Genomic DNA, 15,602 nt, shown 5'->3' with positions numbered 1-15,602 from the left:
CGATATCAACTGAAATACTCAAGAGCAGAACTTGACAGAAATGGTAATGCTCCCTGCCCTAAAAACAAACAAACAAACAAACAAACAAATTTCTAAGAAATTGATCCCAAATCTGTACCCCCAGAAACCCCTAAAAATATTTACTTTTTTTCTTAGAAATTAAAAACAAACAGAAAGTTCTGGCCTCCTGAATGCATGCCAGGAAAGCTCCTGTCATCTGCCAGAAAGTGAATTTACAGCAGGGAAAAAGGTGGCTTCAATAAGCCCAAGAAGAGCAATAAAAGCAACAAAATTATTATGAACAGCCTGGTAGGTAGTAATTACAGCCATAAAACCGTTGCTATTTACACACTCATTTTTTTATAGCTATCATGGCAAAAGAAATGGGAAAAGGATGATGAGATGCTTTTGAGAAGTTTTAATCGTTTGAGAAGCTCATCATTTTCAAGAGAGCTGTTAAGAATGAAAGCACGAAAGGGCTCAGTGGGAAATTTGATAAATGGGCAGTCTGCTCTGTTTTTTGAGGAAACCCGATAAAGACAACTTTCTGTGCTGAGTGCAGGAAAAAAAAAAAAAAAAAAGCCAGTATAATTTTTTTCTGAGTGATGAATTTAGAAATGTTCCTTGGATGAATAAAAACATCAGTAACTATGGGAGAGTTACGTAACTGAACTCAGTATTTGTATTAACAACACTTTAGACACATCATTGTTGACACCTTATAATCAATCCACTGCAAGTAGCTTCACTGGGTCAGGGTAGAAAGTGTATCTTAACAATTGTGATGGAAAAATAACCATAAATTCTGTTTGATCCTGTGTTACAGAAACTATAAAGCTGAAAATCAGAATTATCAATGTAGGTTTTGAAATCCAAACAAGGTCAAGGAGTTCAAACTGAAAAATTATTCTCCAACCCATGAAAACTCATACTGGGAAGATCAAAAACCTCCATTAAAAGTCTGAATAAAATCAATATTTCTATTTCATAACAATGTGAAAGACACAGACTTAATGGGAATTCTGTCCTCACACTAACTCTGATATCGCATAGAAAGTTGTCAAAATTAAAGGGTCTTCATAGAATACAAACTGTGAAAGTTTACATAGGAACAATTAAAACATATTTTTTAAAAAATAATAAATTATTCTAATAAAATAGTTCATAGGATTTATTCCTAAAATAGATGTAAAAAAAAAAAATATTTAAAATTAATCATGTCATATCATAAGGACATTTTCATGTTGTTGAATCAAATCAAGAAAACAAAAGAAGTCATTCATTATTTCTTGTATTGAAAATGTTAAAATTAATGCCTTCCTGCGGAAATTTTGTTTCATCTGCACTGCAGTTTAATAAACACTATAGAAAGAATCTGAATGGTGTGAAACAATAATGCCAGACAGAAATTTTAAAATATCCTTATGATGCGTTATAGCAATGATCAGACATATAATTTGAAAATCAGGTGTCTTCAGAATATTAAAAATCCTGTACTTATGTTAACTTCTCAGGTAGAGCTGGGATTTTCAGAGACTAATTTTTAATATAAAATGGGTTTCTAACTTTCTGAGATGAGCTTCTGAAAATTACAACTGTGTAAGCAAGGAACTGTTGAAAGTTTTTACTATAATAGTCTCGATGGAGATGAGCCAACCAACTCACACGCATATTACAGCACACTCTGTCAACTGTATTATGGTTAGATGTTTCAATGGACTGCTGAAACTTTCAGCAACAGCTCGGTTTCAAATATGATTGGATCAAATGCAGTCACCACTAGTAACTTGTTAGTGACTACAGAAATGCCTGTAAAGTAACTCCTTGGAAAATGGAGCAAATTGTTAATTCCCTGTTTTTAAAAAATGAATAATTCAACCAAAGGCCTAGTTTTCCTTTGGCAAGCTCTGTAGGTATGATGGTAGTGCTGCAGGTCCTTTTTATTCACTGTGGAAATTTTTATTGCTTCAGGGATTCAAAACCAAAAAGAACAATTGAAATATAACTGTTGACTGAAATCAATGGCCAAGATTTGTTCCAAAGCAATCTAGCTCCCCTCTGAAAACTTTTATTATATCATCTCACAGATCTGGTATGTTGACTTGTGTTTTCTGTCCACAGTATGGCCACAGAAGCTACAAGAACTTAAATGTAAAGAGCCATTCATACAATTGCTCCATGAACCTTGAGTCATAATGATTCAGATGCACCACAGCCACCGTAAATTCTCCAACCCAGGAAATACCTGAGACCAAGTGCAGCTGCAAAAGCATCTTATAGAGTCACTTTGGTTTTCTGTCTTTCAGGGCAGAAGTGCCCAAGGACTTCAAGGCTTCTGCTTTGCACTCTTCCTTAGTTTGCCATAGCTAAGATAGCGACTTAGAAGGAAAGAACATATTTTGTTTCACAAAGTCATTTTAAAGGACTGCTCTTGTGGTTTTGCCCAGAGATGCTGGTAAAGAGAAGGATTAATGTTTTCTAAAGGAAGGTAAAGTAATATGTGAAAATAGCATAAATTTGTAACGCATGTGGTTGAAAAAGTACATGAAGTTTCAAGGTTTAAAAAGAAATAAAAAGGAAATAAAAAGAAAAAAAACCTATACCTAACCATCTGATTAGATACAAATAACCCATGCCTTCTCCCTGTTCTAATGTCACTTTAGAGTTCAATGTCATGATAAAATTACTTAATGCAACAGCTGTATCCATAGCTGGGAGCTTTCCACACCATAGCGGAAGGCTGAGCTGGGCTTGAATGCTTTGCTACTGGGAGAAGTGACCAAGGGATCAAGGAATATGGTGCCTTCCAAGTCTATGCTGAAGATTCTTTTAGTATTTTTGCTCATCACCAGCTAGATAGTGATAAAAGAAACTATTCCTAATTAGTTTAACTAGGGATTAGTCTAGAAACCAAAGCCAGCCTAGTTCAGTAATATTAATATCCACTAACTAGGTCACATTATCCACAATTACTATAGAGACTATAGAGTTCCCTGTGGGAAAAAAAACCAACCTTCTAAGTTATCACAGGACAGGAATGAAATCTGGGATGTATCTAGTTCAATAATGGATTCAGTCAAGCAGAAAATTAACCAACACACAATCTATCCACTAACGCAGTAACACTAGAATTCCTGCAGCATGCCAGGTATCTGTTTCAATCAAACCAGGGGAGAGAAACAATTCAGAGTTGTCTCACAATTTTTGGAGAAAAGAGAATTTCACTCAGAAATGAAAGACTAGATGTTTTACTCTGCTGAGCAGTGCTCAGTGCAGCAGGTAGGTAGGAAGGATAGCAGCAGCACCCTCTTGGCTCTAATGATGCTTCAGGTAAGACTGGATTTGCTAAGTGTGCCTCATGTCCATTTGTTGGGCATATCCCCCAACATATTTCTTAAACCTGGTATGGCAAGCCACAGCAATTAGCAGAGGAGCTTGCTCTGGCAATGAATTCTGCATGTGAGCTAACCAAATTTAAGAAAATCCAGATCACAGAAGTCATTATTTTGAATGTCTTCCAGCTGTTTTCTGTCAATCACAGTACTTTTAAATACACCATGAAAGTACCATGTTGCTGAGGACCTTGGATGCTGCAGAATATTTTCAGGTGATGAAGAGCAAGAATATATGAGAAAGTATATACCCATACCCCCGAAGGAAAACTCGAAGCAAAGGCTATGTCTAATCTTTTTAATCTGCACATAAAGGGTATTAAGGTCTTGATCTCACAGATTTCCAACACACTCCAAGCATATACTACAACCTTCAGGACTGTTCTGCTTTGCATGGAAACAATATATGAGAAGGAGGAAGAAACCTAACATTGGTTTGTTCCCCATCTGTAGTCATAAACCCTCAGAGTTCAGATGTAACTAAGGACGGCTTATTTGAAACAAAGGTGTGGACAGGTATAGGTCCACCTAAAAAGCTGACACAGGGATCTCATAAACACATCAGGTATATCCATATCCTTTAATTCCAGCTATGTATGTGGTAACCAACAGCACAAGAGACTTCAAGATCTTTTTTCAGTTTATCAATATTGTATGATTTCTTTCTCACATGAAGAGAAACTTAAAATAATAGAAACATCCAAAGCCAGCCTTCGGTAAGTGTAGACAAGATAGCACACTTGCTTTCACTGATTTACACGGTAGATCAGCCACCGACTTCTCTCTCAGTGCGACAGAATTGCTCGCTTTTTATGCTAAACTAAGATGGTATTCAGCCTTGAGAAATACTTTTTTCCCTTTAATAAAAATATTTAAATGTTACCTCAACCTTTAAAAATAATCATAATGAAAAAAAAAAAAGATTTAATTGAAACTGTTCATCTTTAATCAATTGATTTATTTCTTTTCAAGGCCTAGACTAGCTGTGCTTGAAATGCCTTACTATGATATATGCAATTGGACATTGGCATGCCGGTTCAGTACTTCTAGGAGATTATGTGGTTATACACTAAACAAATGTCAAGGTCCTTAAATTTTCACCAAGGTACGTTCCCTGCGGTTTCATTGCAGAGGTCAAGATTTTAATTACCCAAGGCAAATATATTTTTAAGGTGGGATTATGTATTTATAAGGTTTTACATTGTGGTTTACTCTTTCTGGTAATCAGCATTGTTGAGAGCTCTAGTAATGTGTAATTTATAAAAACAGTCTTTTTCTTTGGTTGTCTTTGAAAATGTATTCTGTTTTGTGACTATATCTTGTCTTCATAAAGTGGTTACAAGTAAAAATGACATGCATCAGCAGCCTTTAAGAATAAAAATAAAGTTGTTTTCCAAACTGCTTCCCTCATACTAAAACACAGTTTGAGAGCAGTGCAGTTTTCAGTTTGCATGGTAGAGATGCAGTAACCAATTGGAAGGCAGTTGCTGCCAGGAACATTTGGTGTCAATTACAGCAGTGCTGGAGAAAAAAAAAATAATAACAAAAAAAAAATTATTTTTTTTTTTAGATTAACGTTTTTCTTGGGTTTGTCAGAAGTGAGGATTTCCTGCATTTTCTGTTCTGTCAAAAGGTAGTTTGTCCTAGCAAAATGTCAAGATGTCTTTATCTAAGTAATTGCCCCACTTGCATTCTCAGCAGACCAGAAAGTTACTATTTTCATGAGTAATAATGAGCATACTAGAATGTGATTATTAAATGCAGACATCTGAGGGACAGAAATTGTAAAAAAAATGGAGGACAATTTTCCACTTACACTTATTTAAATGGCTGACACTATTATTCCTGGAACTGTCCCATGACTGCTGCTATTGGTGGCCACATACCTCAGAGCCCAGGTCTGTCTTTGTGCCATGAGTAACTTAGCCCAGGAGTGCTCCTGCTGATTTCATTCCCTATCCTTCCAACATAGCTATGGGACAGAATCAGGCCCTTATGATCTAACAAAAAAGCTCTCACAGTGGATAAGTAGAGGTGTTTCACTTTTCTTAAAAGCATTTCTTAGGCCATAATAAAATATACATGGACTGTAGTTTTCAGTTCATAAAGAAAACTAGTGCTTTCTGGGTTGAAAAAATTGCCTCCAATGAATAATAATGTCCTCGCTTGTGGCTTCAGGATTTAAACTCATAGGTTTTCACCTTTTTCAATCCCATAGAGCAAGGCCCTTCCTCATAAACTAAAGCTCCAGCCCACATCAGTTTTATTACATACCTTTAAAATGTCATTTTAGGCTAAAAATGTGCTAAATTAATTTTAAGTATGTTCTACCAATCATAAAAAGAAAATTATATATAGACCTCCACAGACAATGTTGAGTACAGAAATTGTGTCATGTTGGGAAAGAAAACAGCCATAGCTGTTCGTAGACTGCTGGTGAACCAACAGTGAGTCAATCAAAATACTCTTGGTTTCTCCAAAGAAAACCAGTATTTTTTCTTTCCCTCTACATTTGTGCCCCTAGCACACGGAGACCACTTGGCTGGGTGTCTAGCCGAAACGATCACACTTGGCTTCTGAGCACACTGGGTCACCCGTTTTACAGCTGGAAAGGCACCTCCTGGCATGAACTGGGGGACAAGAGGGTGTCACTGGGAGTTACGAGGGAAGCACAGATTTCCCTGCAAATGATGAAGTCTATTGCCTGGCATTAGCAAACTCCAAGAAGACAACAACTCATTGGTGGGGGGGAAGAAAAAAACCTGCTTGCTTGAGCTGGCACAGCCTCTTGTGTGTAAGTTTTGCAATCTTGTATCTCACCAGAGCTATAAAAGGAGGCCCAGAACGTGATCTCATTTCCACCACATCTGGAATGATTCCACTGGAGTCACTAAAATCACTCTTGGTCCTCCAAAACAACAGGCTGCAATTACTTTAAAAACTGTTAGCCACCAGAAAGGGTGGTAGGAATTCTCCTTTTCTAGGGCTAAAATATGCAAACCCATGTCCCACACATTAGATTTCTACCTACTTTAGCAGGGCACTAGCTTTTGGAGTTGCTATAGATCCCTATTTCACTGCATTGAAATCCAGACAGTTCCATTTTTAACTTCATGGGTTGACTGCAAAGTACAGAGTTGCTGAAGCTTTTAGCTCTTGCTTCTAGACGTAAAGGGCTCAATATTAATGTAAAGCTTTATTAGGCATGAAAAGCTACTGAAAGTAACTTGCATTTTTTCCTTCCCTCTCAGACAATATATTTGGGTCCCACAGCAATGAGGATAACTTGACTTTATAAGTACAGTGTGATAAAAATTGCTGCAAAGCATATTTTTTTCCAGAAGTCCCTAAAATTTTCATTAGAAGAAAATACAATTTTCTGTAATTCTGTTAGCCCTGATTATCAGGATTTCCACTACTTTTAAAAGTAATTGCTGCTTTCATCTGGAAGGATAGCTGATGGGATACATTCTGTCAAGTAAAACTAGTATTACAATTCAAATGGCATTCCAGTTTGGTACCTTACTGGCACAAATCAAGGACCAGTACAACTCATTATACAGCCATCTCAAACTAAAGGCCAATAGTACACCACCATTATTCACACTTACATGTTTATGTCTGTTTCTAGAAAAAATTAACATATTTCTCTGCACGAGACACATTTCTTGGTCTAATTAACATCCTTTTAATCTTTCCTTCTCTATTCAACATTTTATCCAAAGATACGTGAAAAAAAATTATTCTTTAATGTCTAATAAAAGTAAAGGTGTTAATTCAATTTATACACAAGAATATTAAAATGGAAGGGAACTGACATGACAATTTGTCTGTTCACCCACTGCCAAGATTGTTTCTAATTTTAATTTGGTGAAACCTGGGAAAGATGTTGTTAGCACTTCCCTGTCTCCTTCTCCTACCATTATTGCAGAAGAGTTGACATAGTCTCACTTTATTTATTTAATTCAAAGACCTCCTCACCTTCCTTTGGCTCAGTTTTTTTCTTTTTTTCTCCTCCCACCCATTCCCAGTCATAAAGCTTTCTGTAAATTATAGTAAGCTTCACAGCTCTGTGAGTTTAAAAAAACCTCTCATAAAATAAAGCCTTTTTTTTTTTTTTTTTTTTTTTTAAATCAGAACACATGCAGGGTGCTTAAGAGAGATGTGAAAATGCTCTCATTTGACTACCATCATTTGAGGACAATTTTTGGCAGCAGACGAAATTCATAAAGAACACAAGGAATAAATTAGCAGGTCATCAACATCTTTGAGGCCACAGAACATAAGGACAAAAATTATAAGGAATAGTTAGATTAGGTGAATCAATGGATAAATTTTATATAAAAAAAGACAAGAGGGTCACTGTTTGTTTGATCCCCCTGATATTATTAAGCCAAATTGGGGGTTTTTCCATATTTTTTTTTTTTTTTTTTTTTACATCTCCTAACTTTCAGTGCCTCGTTGCCAAGTGCCTGCCTTGGGTCTCCCAGAGCCTGCTCTCAGAGTTGAATATTTACAGTTCCAAATAAAGTGTTAAAGCACAGTCTCACAGTCAGGTTCAATATAGCTCAAACAGTCACCCAAAGTATGGCACCCAACGTTAGTGAAAACATTTGGAAATAATGGTCCACTACAGCACACTGTGTGAGAGAGAGAATAGTATGAAATTTGTACCTCACAATGACTGTATATGTAAAGTAAGTATTTTACAAGCCTTGTTATATCAGATTACTTAGAAATGTGAGGGATTTGTCCCTTCTTTGAGTAGAAAGTAATGTTTCCTGTTTTCAGCTGTCTTACTGTTACCAGATCTATTGCTGTTGCGGTAGAAACAAAGTGAATACATCAACAAATCAACAAGGAAAGATTTATTTTTCTTAATAAGTTAAATGAATAGAAAATGACCCATCTACAGTGGTCTCATGCCTAAACTGGGAGCTAAAAACATCTAAGTAATAGGAATATAACACCTTGCTGATACAATTTAAGCATTCAGAAATTCACCATATGCTTGACATATGCTAAAGGTCACAGGCAGCCAATGGCAAAACATAAGAGAGTTTCTAAATGTTATAAATAATAATCTTCGAGCTTAAAAGGCACTGAGCCCAACACGTAATAGATTTTAACACTGGAAGGACCTAAACTATGATTATCTTCTAGTCTGATCTTCTGCAGTATTTGGACTGGTTGTAACCGATTACGCTGTTTTCCATATATCATCCACCCTCAGATAAACCGTCATCCCCTGAAAGAACAGTATGCAGATAACGTACAAGTTAATGCAGAAAGCATCTGGCTCCAGCCAGTAGGCAAGAGCTATGGCAGATTCCTTCCCTCTCAGCCCTCACCATAGGACCCTTTTCTCCATCCCACAACTCCATCTCCCACATGCCCTTCCCTTAGCCCTTCACTCCTGACACTTACGGGTCGATAACTCGGTTCGGCGTGGAGAGCTGTGGTGGCTGCTGGAGGCATGAGGGAGCCACAACCATGGAAAGAGAGAGAAGAGCCATGGAGAGGATGGGGGAAGGCAGCACCAAACACCAACTGGGACAGCAGGACATAGAAACGGGAAAGGCTTGTCCTCACAAGGCAATGCATGGCATCTAGGAAAAAGTCACATTAACTTTTATTTTCATGGTTTGATGGCTCACTCTTCTGGTTGGGGTCAGGTTGGCACATGAAAGGAAACTGGAATTAAATTTTCACCTACATAATAACTTGCGCTGCAGAGTGTTTCCTAAGTATGTTAAGTACATAAATATGTGTGATCAAGTTTATTTATATAAGCAAATGTCTATAAATATTGGAATTTCACATAAAATGTCAAAAGTTCATATTTCCATAATAAAGTAAGTAATTCCAAAATGAGCCTTGATTTACTGTGTGTAATAGTCTTCAGCACTTGAACCCATGTTCTCTCTTGGCTCATTTTTTCCACAGTAATATTCTAGTTCCCCGCCCCCGATTTTCTTATTTTATCCTTTCCATACCCACAGGTTGTTCTCTTTATTAGTTAAAAACACAACCAGAGTTAACATATACTAGTCAGCTGAATAATACAGCTTTTAGGCTGATTAGCCCATGAGCCCAGTCAGACATGAGAGCTCCTGAGCTCAGACTTTAGGAAGGAAGGAAGAAGAAGAAAAGGCAGGGGACACCAACTTAATGCTCTCTCCTTCACCTACTTGTAAATACAATTTTTTTTCCTGATAACTTTCTACCACTTTAAATGTTTGTAAAACTGCCAGACAGGTCATAGACAGATAGAGCCCAACAGCATAGTAACATCAGCTTTGTTTCCTCTAGCTCTCAGGTTTTGCCCAGTACAAAGGTACTTTCTTTTTTTTCCCACTTTTTTTATTTTTTTTAATCTTTACAATGCACATCAGCCTTCCAGTCAGCAAAAAGCCATTTTGGCATGCACTTTGTTCTTCATTTTGATTTAGCTCATCCTTATTTGATACAGTACCAAAGCCTATTCCTAAAGTTACATTACAGCTGCAGGATATGACTCCTTGTATGATTAAAGTTTGGATCTCATGAAATGGGACTAATTGCATTAGGAAAAGGTATGTATGCATACCACAAAATATTTTTCTGTAGGCTGCATTATGCTTTATTAAAGCAAGAGCTGGGAATAGACACAAAAATTCAAGTCCGACTTTGGCAACTGAATCAGTAAACTAAAAGTTAGGAAGGGAAGAGATATGGAAATGTTACAGCTACTGAAGATTAGTTTAACACTTAAGAGGAAAGATACGTGGTTAGTCTTTGACATGAAAGTCATTCACTGTGTGGGTTCCAGCTCCTCAATACACTGTTAGTAACACTGTTCATTTTATTGATCAACAGATTATTGTTAGATTACTAGAAACCTGGCCTTGGGCTGATATAACATAGCATTTTATTGCCTTTCTTGCAATCCGGTGTTAGTCCATAAGCCAATGGACTTGTCATTGGTGGCAACGGCTACCAAGTAAATGGTGTTTTCTTATTTCAGCCTCTGGCAGTTACAGGCAAAATATTCTTGGGTAGAGCAGTGCACACGAGGTTTTTGTGCTGCTTTGAGAAAAAAAGACCTGGCCATTTGAAATCCTTACAGTTTCAAGGCTTCCTTAGGATGCAAATGCTTATCTCTTACTTCATAAGAGATGTAGCTTCTCTTAACGAAATATTTCAGTGGTAGATGGATCTGTCACTTCCCGTTATGTTTTGGTGGAAGACCACTTCATTACATTAAACAGGAGAGTTATATAAAAACTTTCAAGTATTATTTTTTTCTTCACAGAAAAAAAGGCTATTTACCAAATTTGAAAACCATACAGGCATTTCTTGATTTTTGAGCTATTTTAGCTATTTTGAAGTTAGAAAGGGAATCTTCTAAGCTTAAAGGGAATGCATTTTTCAGTAAGGAGAAATAAACAAGATGAAACAGGAAACATCCTATCTTTTCTTCCCCAAACTTCTAAAAAATGTTAGGAATTTTTTATAACTATATCTTTGTATTATTTCCAGTAAATTTCTTAAACAATATTTTTATCCTTGCATCCAAATTGCAAGTGAGCTAATATCTAAAATAACCTTCTAGCATTCTAAAAGAAAGATTTTCAAAAGACATTGCTCATCTGCAGTTCAATTGTCTTTAATTATGGCCCAGAATAAGAGATAACAATTTCTTGCTCCCTCCCTCCTTTTATGGGAAGACAGACTGAATTACTTACAGTTACACTCAGCAAAATAATTGGGTCATTAAAGCAGAACTGGGCCACCTGCATATAAACACTGAGATTAAAAAAAAAAACAAAAACAACAAAACAAAACTAACCCATACCCATTTGGCTGTCATCTAGCACTGAAAATGTCTAAAATCATCACTCACCGTCATGTTTGACCATGAAATCACTGTAACAGCTTGACATCTGCCCAACCTCTGTGGGTTGACCTTTATCCACTAGATACCCAATAGATACTCAAAAGACATTTTTCATACTATAATGACAGGATGCAACCATCCACAAATAAAATTTCTCACTGATGTTGCTACACCACAAGTGTTATGCCATCTCTTGGGAAGGTGGATGTCTCAGCTCGTACTTTCAGAGCTATCAGAGGCTCAGGGTAGAAGGGAGGGAGCAAGAGGGCTGGTGTGAAGGATGCAAAGGAGTATCTCTGGGTACTCTTGTTGATGATTTACTCTGTTGTGGTAAATCACTGAGAGAAGGAAAGCATTCAGCTGGGATGGGTAAGACCTAGCATCATCTCAAAGCCTATCTCCATACCCTGTCCAAAACCAGCTGGATGCTAAACTCAGAAACAGGCTTCAGAACAAGAACAGGAACATAACCTTCCCATCCCAAAGTGGATGCCACAGCCATCAGGCTGCAGAGCTATGCTCCCTGTTGAACGCACTTGCACAGAGATGCATACCCTTCTATGTTCAAATAAAAAATGGGGACCAATAGGGACTCCACTCTTTAACAATTAAATAAATACATAAAATCATATTTAACAGAATTCTAACTTTTGACAGAACCTTAAGTGAAAGATTCAGGGTCTTTCTAAGTGAACTGAAATACCTTCACAGAGCCCAAGCACCAAAGAATCCACAGGGGTGTACATCTACTTATGCAGCATCCCACTGACAAGACAAAGTGATACAGCTCTCAGATCCTGGCATGCTTTCTCCAGAGCACGCTCTCAGGCCCTTGCTTTGGCTGATCATCGCACCGAGAGCTCCCCCCTGCAATGACACCCTGCGCCCCAAGAACCTCCTTACAGAGCTCTAAAGTCCCTTGGTCAGTTAGCTTTTAATTAACATGCTGAGGGCTCCCAGTTGCTTTAGCTGGTGAATAGGTGAAGTGGGCTTATGAATCCCCAGCCATCTTTGCTTTCTCTTCAGCCACTAACTCTGTCATTCATCTGGGAAAGAAATAAAAAAGGTAGTCTCTGTCATCCAGTAAGATCCAAGCTACTTTTCAAAACATAAAACCATTCTTTAAAAGAAATCCCATGTTAGAGTTCCCCAGAATGTGTCAGAACTGCATTTCACATCACAGGCAAAATGTTTTTTATTTACTCTGCTAGTAGTGCATTTACCTAGCTGCCACTCTCTCACACATCCACTGGGATAACTACTTACATATGACTTTTTGATTATTTCAGTGAAGCATATGCTTTTGAAGGATTACTGTTTAGTGATTAAACTTTTTTTCTACTTGACATTTTTGCATGAATTCAACTGGGCTAGGAATTTAACATAACAAGCAGTAGCTATCCAGACTCTTTAGTTGATTCTTTGTCTATTTAGTTTTAAAGATCACTGTTATATTTGATTTAGTCTAAGTAAACATGTGTGTCCCCCCAGTTTTTATTTTACTTCTCAGAAGTAAATTAAAAGAGAGTACTTCAACATTTTCTGGTGGTCTTCCAGAAAATGGGCATCTTTTCATCATCCAAAGTGAAAGAGAAAAAAAAAAAAAAAGAAGCTAATTCTAATTATATTTTGAGTACCTTCTCCCCACCCCCATTCTGATATTTAGGAGGAGTTTTTATTGCTCCTCTTTTCTACAAATTAGAGTAAGTGCTTTAGCAGCACAATCAGCCTCGTGTATTATGGAAAGTGGTCTGGAACACCACCAATTTGATACTTCATTATAAAAGCAAAAAGTCTTGTACAAATACTTTCTCCTCATGAATTCTGCAAATTAAACTCGCATCAGCCTTTTAATACTAAATCCTATTTATTTTTCAATGTAACTTGTTTATGCTGAATACAGGCTGCATTTTGGCACTACTTCTCTATTTTGTTTCATTTTATCACATATGTCACAAGTAATCATCCAAAGCTATGAAATGGTCAAAGACAGATTACTGAACAATTTAAACAGTGGCTTTTAATACTGAGACAAATCAAACTGTCTTGTAAACCACTACATTCAGTGAAGAATTGCATGGGATAAACTCCAGCAGTCAATAAACTATAATGGAATTAAAACCTATTGAAAATGCACCACTCTTATTTTGATCTTATTTTTTAATCTTTCTAACTACCATGTCCAGTGCTATCTGTACTACCATGGATTAGATATGTGAGGAGCAGCCAGAGTTTTAACGGAATCATTAGACATTTTTCAGGCTGGAAATGTGGTTATATGTAATTTATTCTTCTTCATCTGTGTACTTTCATTTTTTCTCATGTTAAAAACAGTATAGGACGAAATAAAATTTTTAGTGGCGTTCCTCAAAGAAAATGTGCTATTGCCATAACTTTGCCCACCGAGGAGGCTTGCTGTCCCACAAAGATCTTCCTAATTGACTCCCTTTTAAGCTGCCAATTACAGCACAGTTATTTCCTGAAGATAATTGATCAGAGCACAAAATCTCCATGAAGCGCTGTAACAATTCTTCAGATTTGCATGGGAAATATCTGTCAGCTGTGAGGCTCAGGTAATTGCACTATTATCTCCCAAAAGTAGACAAAACACATCTTTACTTTTCAGTTAAATCCATACAACCTTTTTTTTTTAAAACAGGTGTATTCAGAGTCACACACACGCAGCACTCTCTCTGTACTGCTCTCTCCAGCAGTCCACTGATGTAAAAAAACCTGGAGATTTGTTACTAGAAATAATACTGTACATGTCCTTTCATGAAAGTAAATGTGTACATAAGATCTCAGATTATCTTTTCCACTACTCAACACGCATCTGTTTTCACCCTCATCATTATCAAAACTAATTTCTTACAAAAATGCAGATATTACAGGTGTTGCAAATAGATCCTTCAGTATATCAGGTCTGAGTTTGTTTTAAATGGAAGATCTTTTTTTCTTCATCTTATGTGTATTCTAACAATTAATGTATGTTCAAAGACATTACTTGAAACTTTTGCTTGTTTGCCACTGATCTAAATCACTGTATGTATTTATTTTTGAAAGCTTCTTACAAGTTTTTAATCCTCAGAAATCCTCTTGACAGCAATGAGGTGATGGGAGGCAACCGTAATGATCTCTGTCTTCCACAAAGCAATTAGTTACTCAACTTGAAGACGGATTTTCTTATTCCAAAGCGATCAGTATACCATGGCCCAGTGGGCTACTGTTGTTTACATAGTTTAATAAAATTCAAATCCATAATGTATCAGTATCTCTTTTTTCTTTTACCCTGAGGTAACCCAGTTCCACTGAGGCTGGGGGAATCATCCTTGATGTGCAGTACTGTTGTGACAGAGCTGCTCTAACCCTGCATTATGAGTGAGATTTATTAGCAATACAATTTTTTATTCAATCTCTTCAAACACTTCACAATCATTAACTATGTTTTCTATTCAAATAACTCTTTGCAAGAAAGTTTGAATGTGCCAGGGGTCAGGGTTTTCAGCTAGTACAAAAGAGAGCAGATCTGCTGAAGCATGAGGGAGCCACATCTACTTACTCAACTGAAGATGTGCCTTCTTCATGGCTACTCTCATTTTCCTGACACTCTCTGTCACTTGATTGTGAAAGCACTTCAAGTTTCATGAAAAGATATCATGCTTTTACTTCACACATTCAAATTATACTCAAGATCTAGCTCAAGTACTACTTTGCCTTTAAACAACCTTGCCAGATGAATATTTTGGTGGACATTACACATTAGTTATCAGAAATCTCTGGGTTTGTTTCCTAAACTAGAGAATTATCTGTGAGCAGTTGATTCTGCATCATCAATTCATGCCCTATTTGTTTCTTGCATTTGTCACTGTGATCTTTCTAAATTACTCTTCCAATTCTGGATTTTTTATTTGGGAAGATTACTGAACTAGTAATCTAATCTAGATTTGTTTTATTTCCATTCTATATACACCTTCTTCTGCTATTTAAAAACAGAGGCATTTTCAGGAAGAGTTGTAGGGGGTTTATCCTTACGACACCTAGCTTATCGAAGTCAGTTCTGTTGATAGCCAGGTCTTTGAACAATTAGTTCCCTTTTGCCACACCACAACTACCAGAAAAAAAGTTCCCACTGTATAAATTCAACTAAAGCTCATTTTACTGCTGAACAGCTGGTTTAGAATGTAACTCTTTTATGAAGTGAATGGTGGTTTATGTTATATAGCATTAAATAATGGGCTTATGTTACGTCAAATGCATGGATTAAAAACCTAGGTACAAAACTCATTTGATGTGCAAGAAATCTTGGAAATCATATGTAAGGTGAAGTTGCT

This window comes from Falco biarmicus, chromosome 1, assembly GCF_023638135.1.
Source record: "Falco biarmicus isolate bFalBia1 chromosome 1, bFalBia1.pri, whole genome shotgun sequence".
Lineage (NCBI taxonomy): Eukaryota > Metazoa > Chordata > Aves > Falconiformes > Falconidae > Falco > Falco biarmicus.
Note: the sequence above shows the minus strand (reverse complement) of the source record.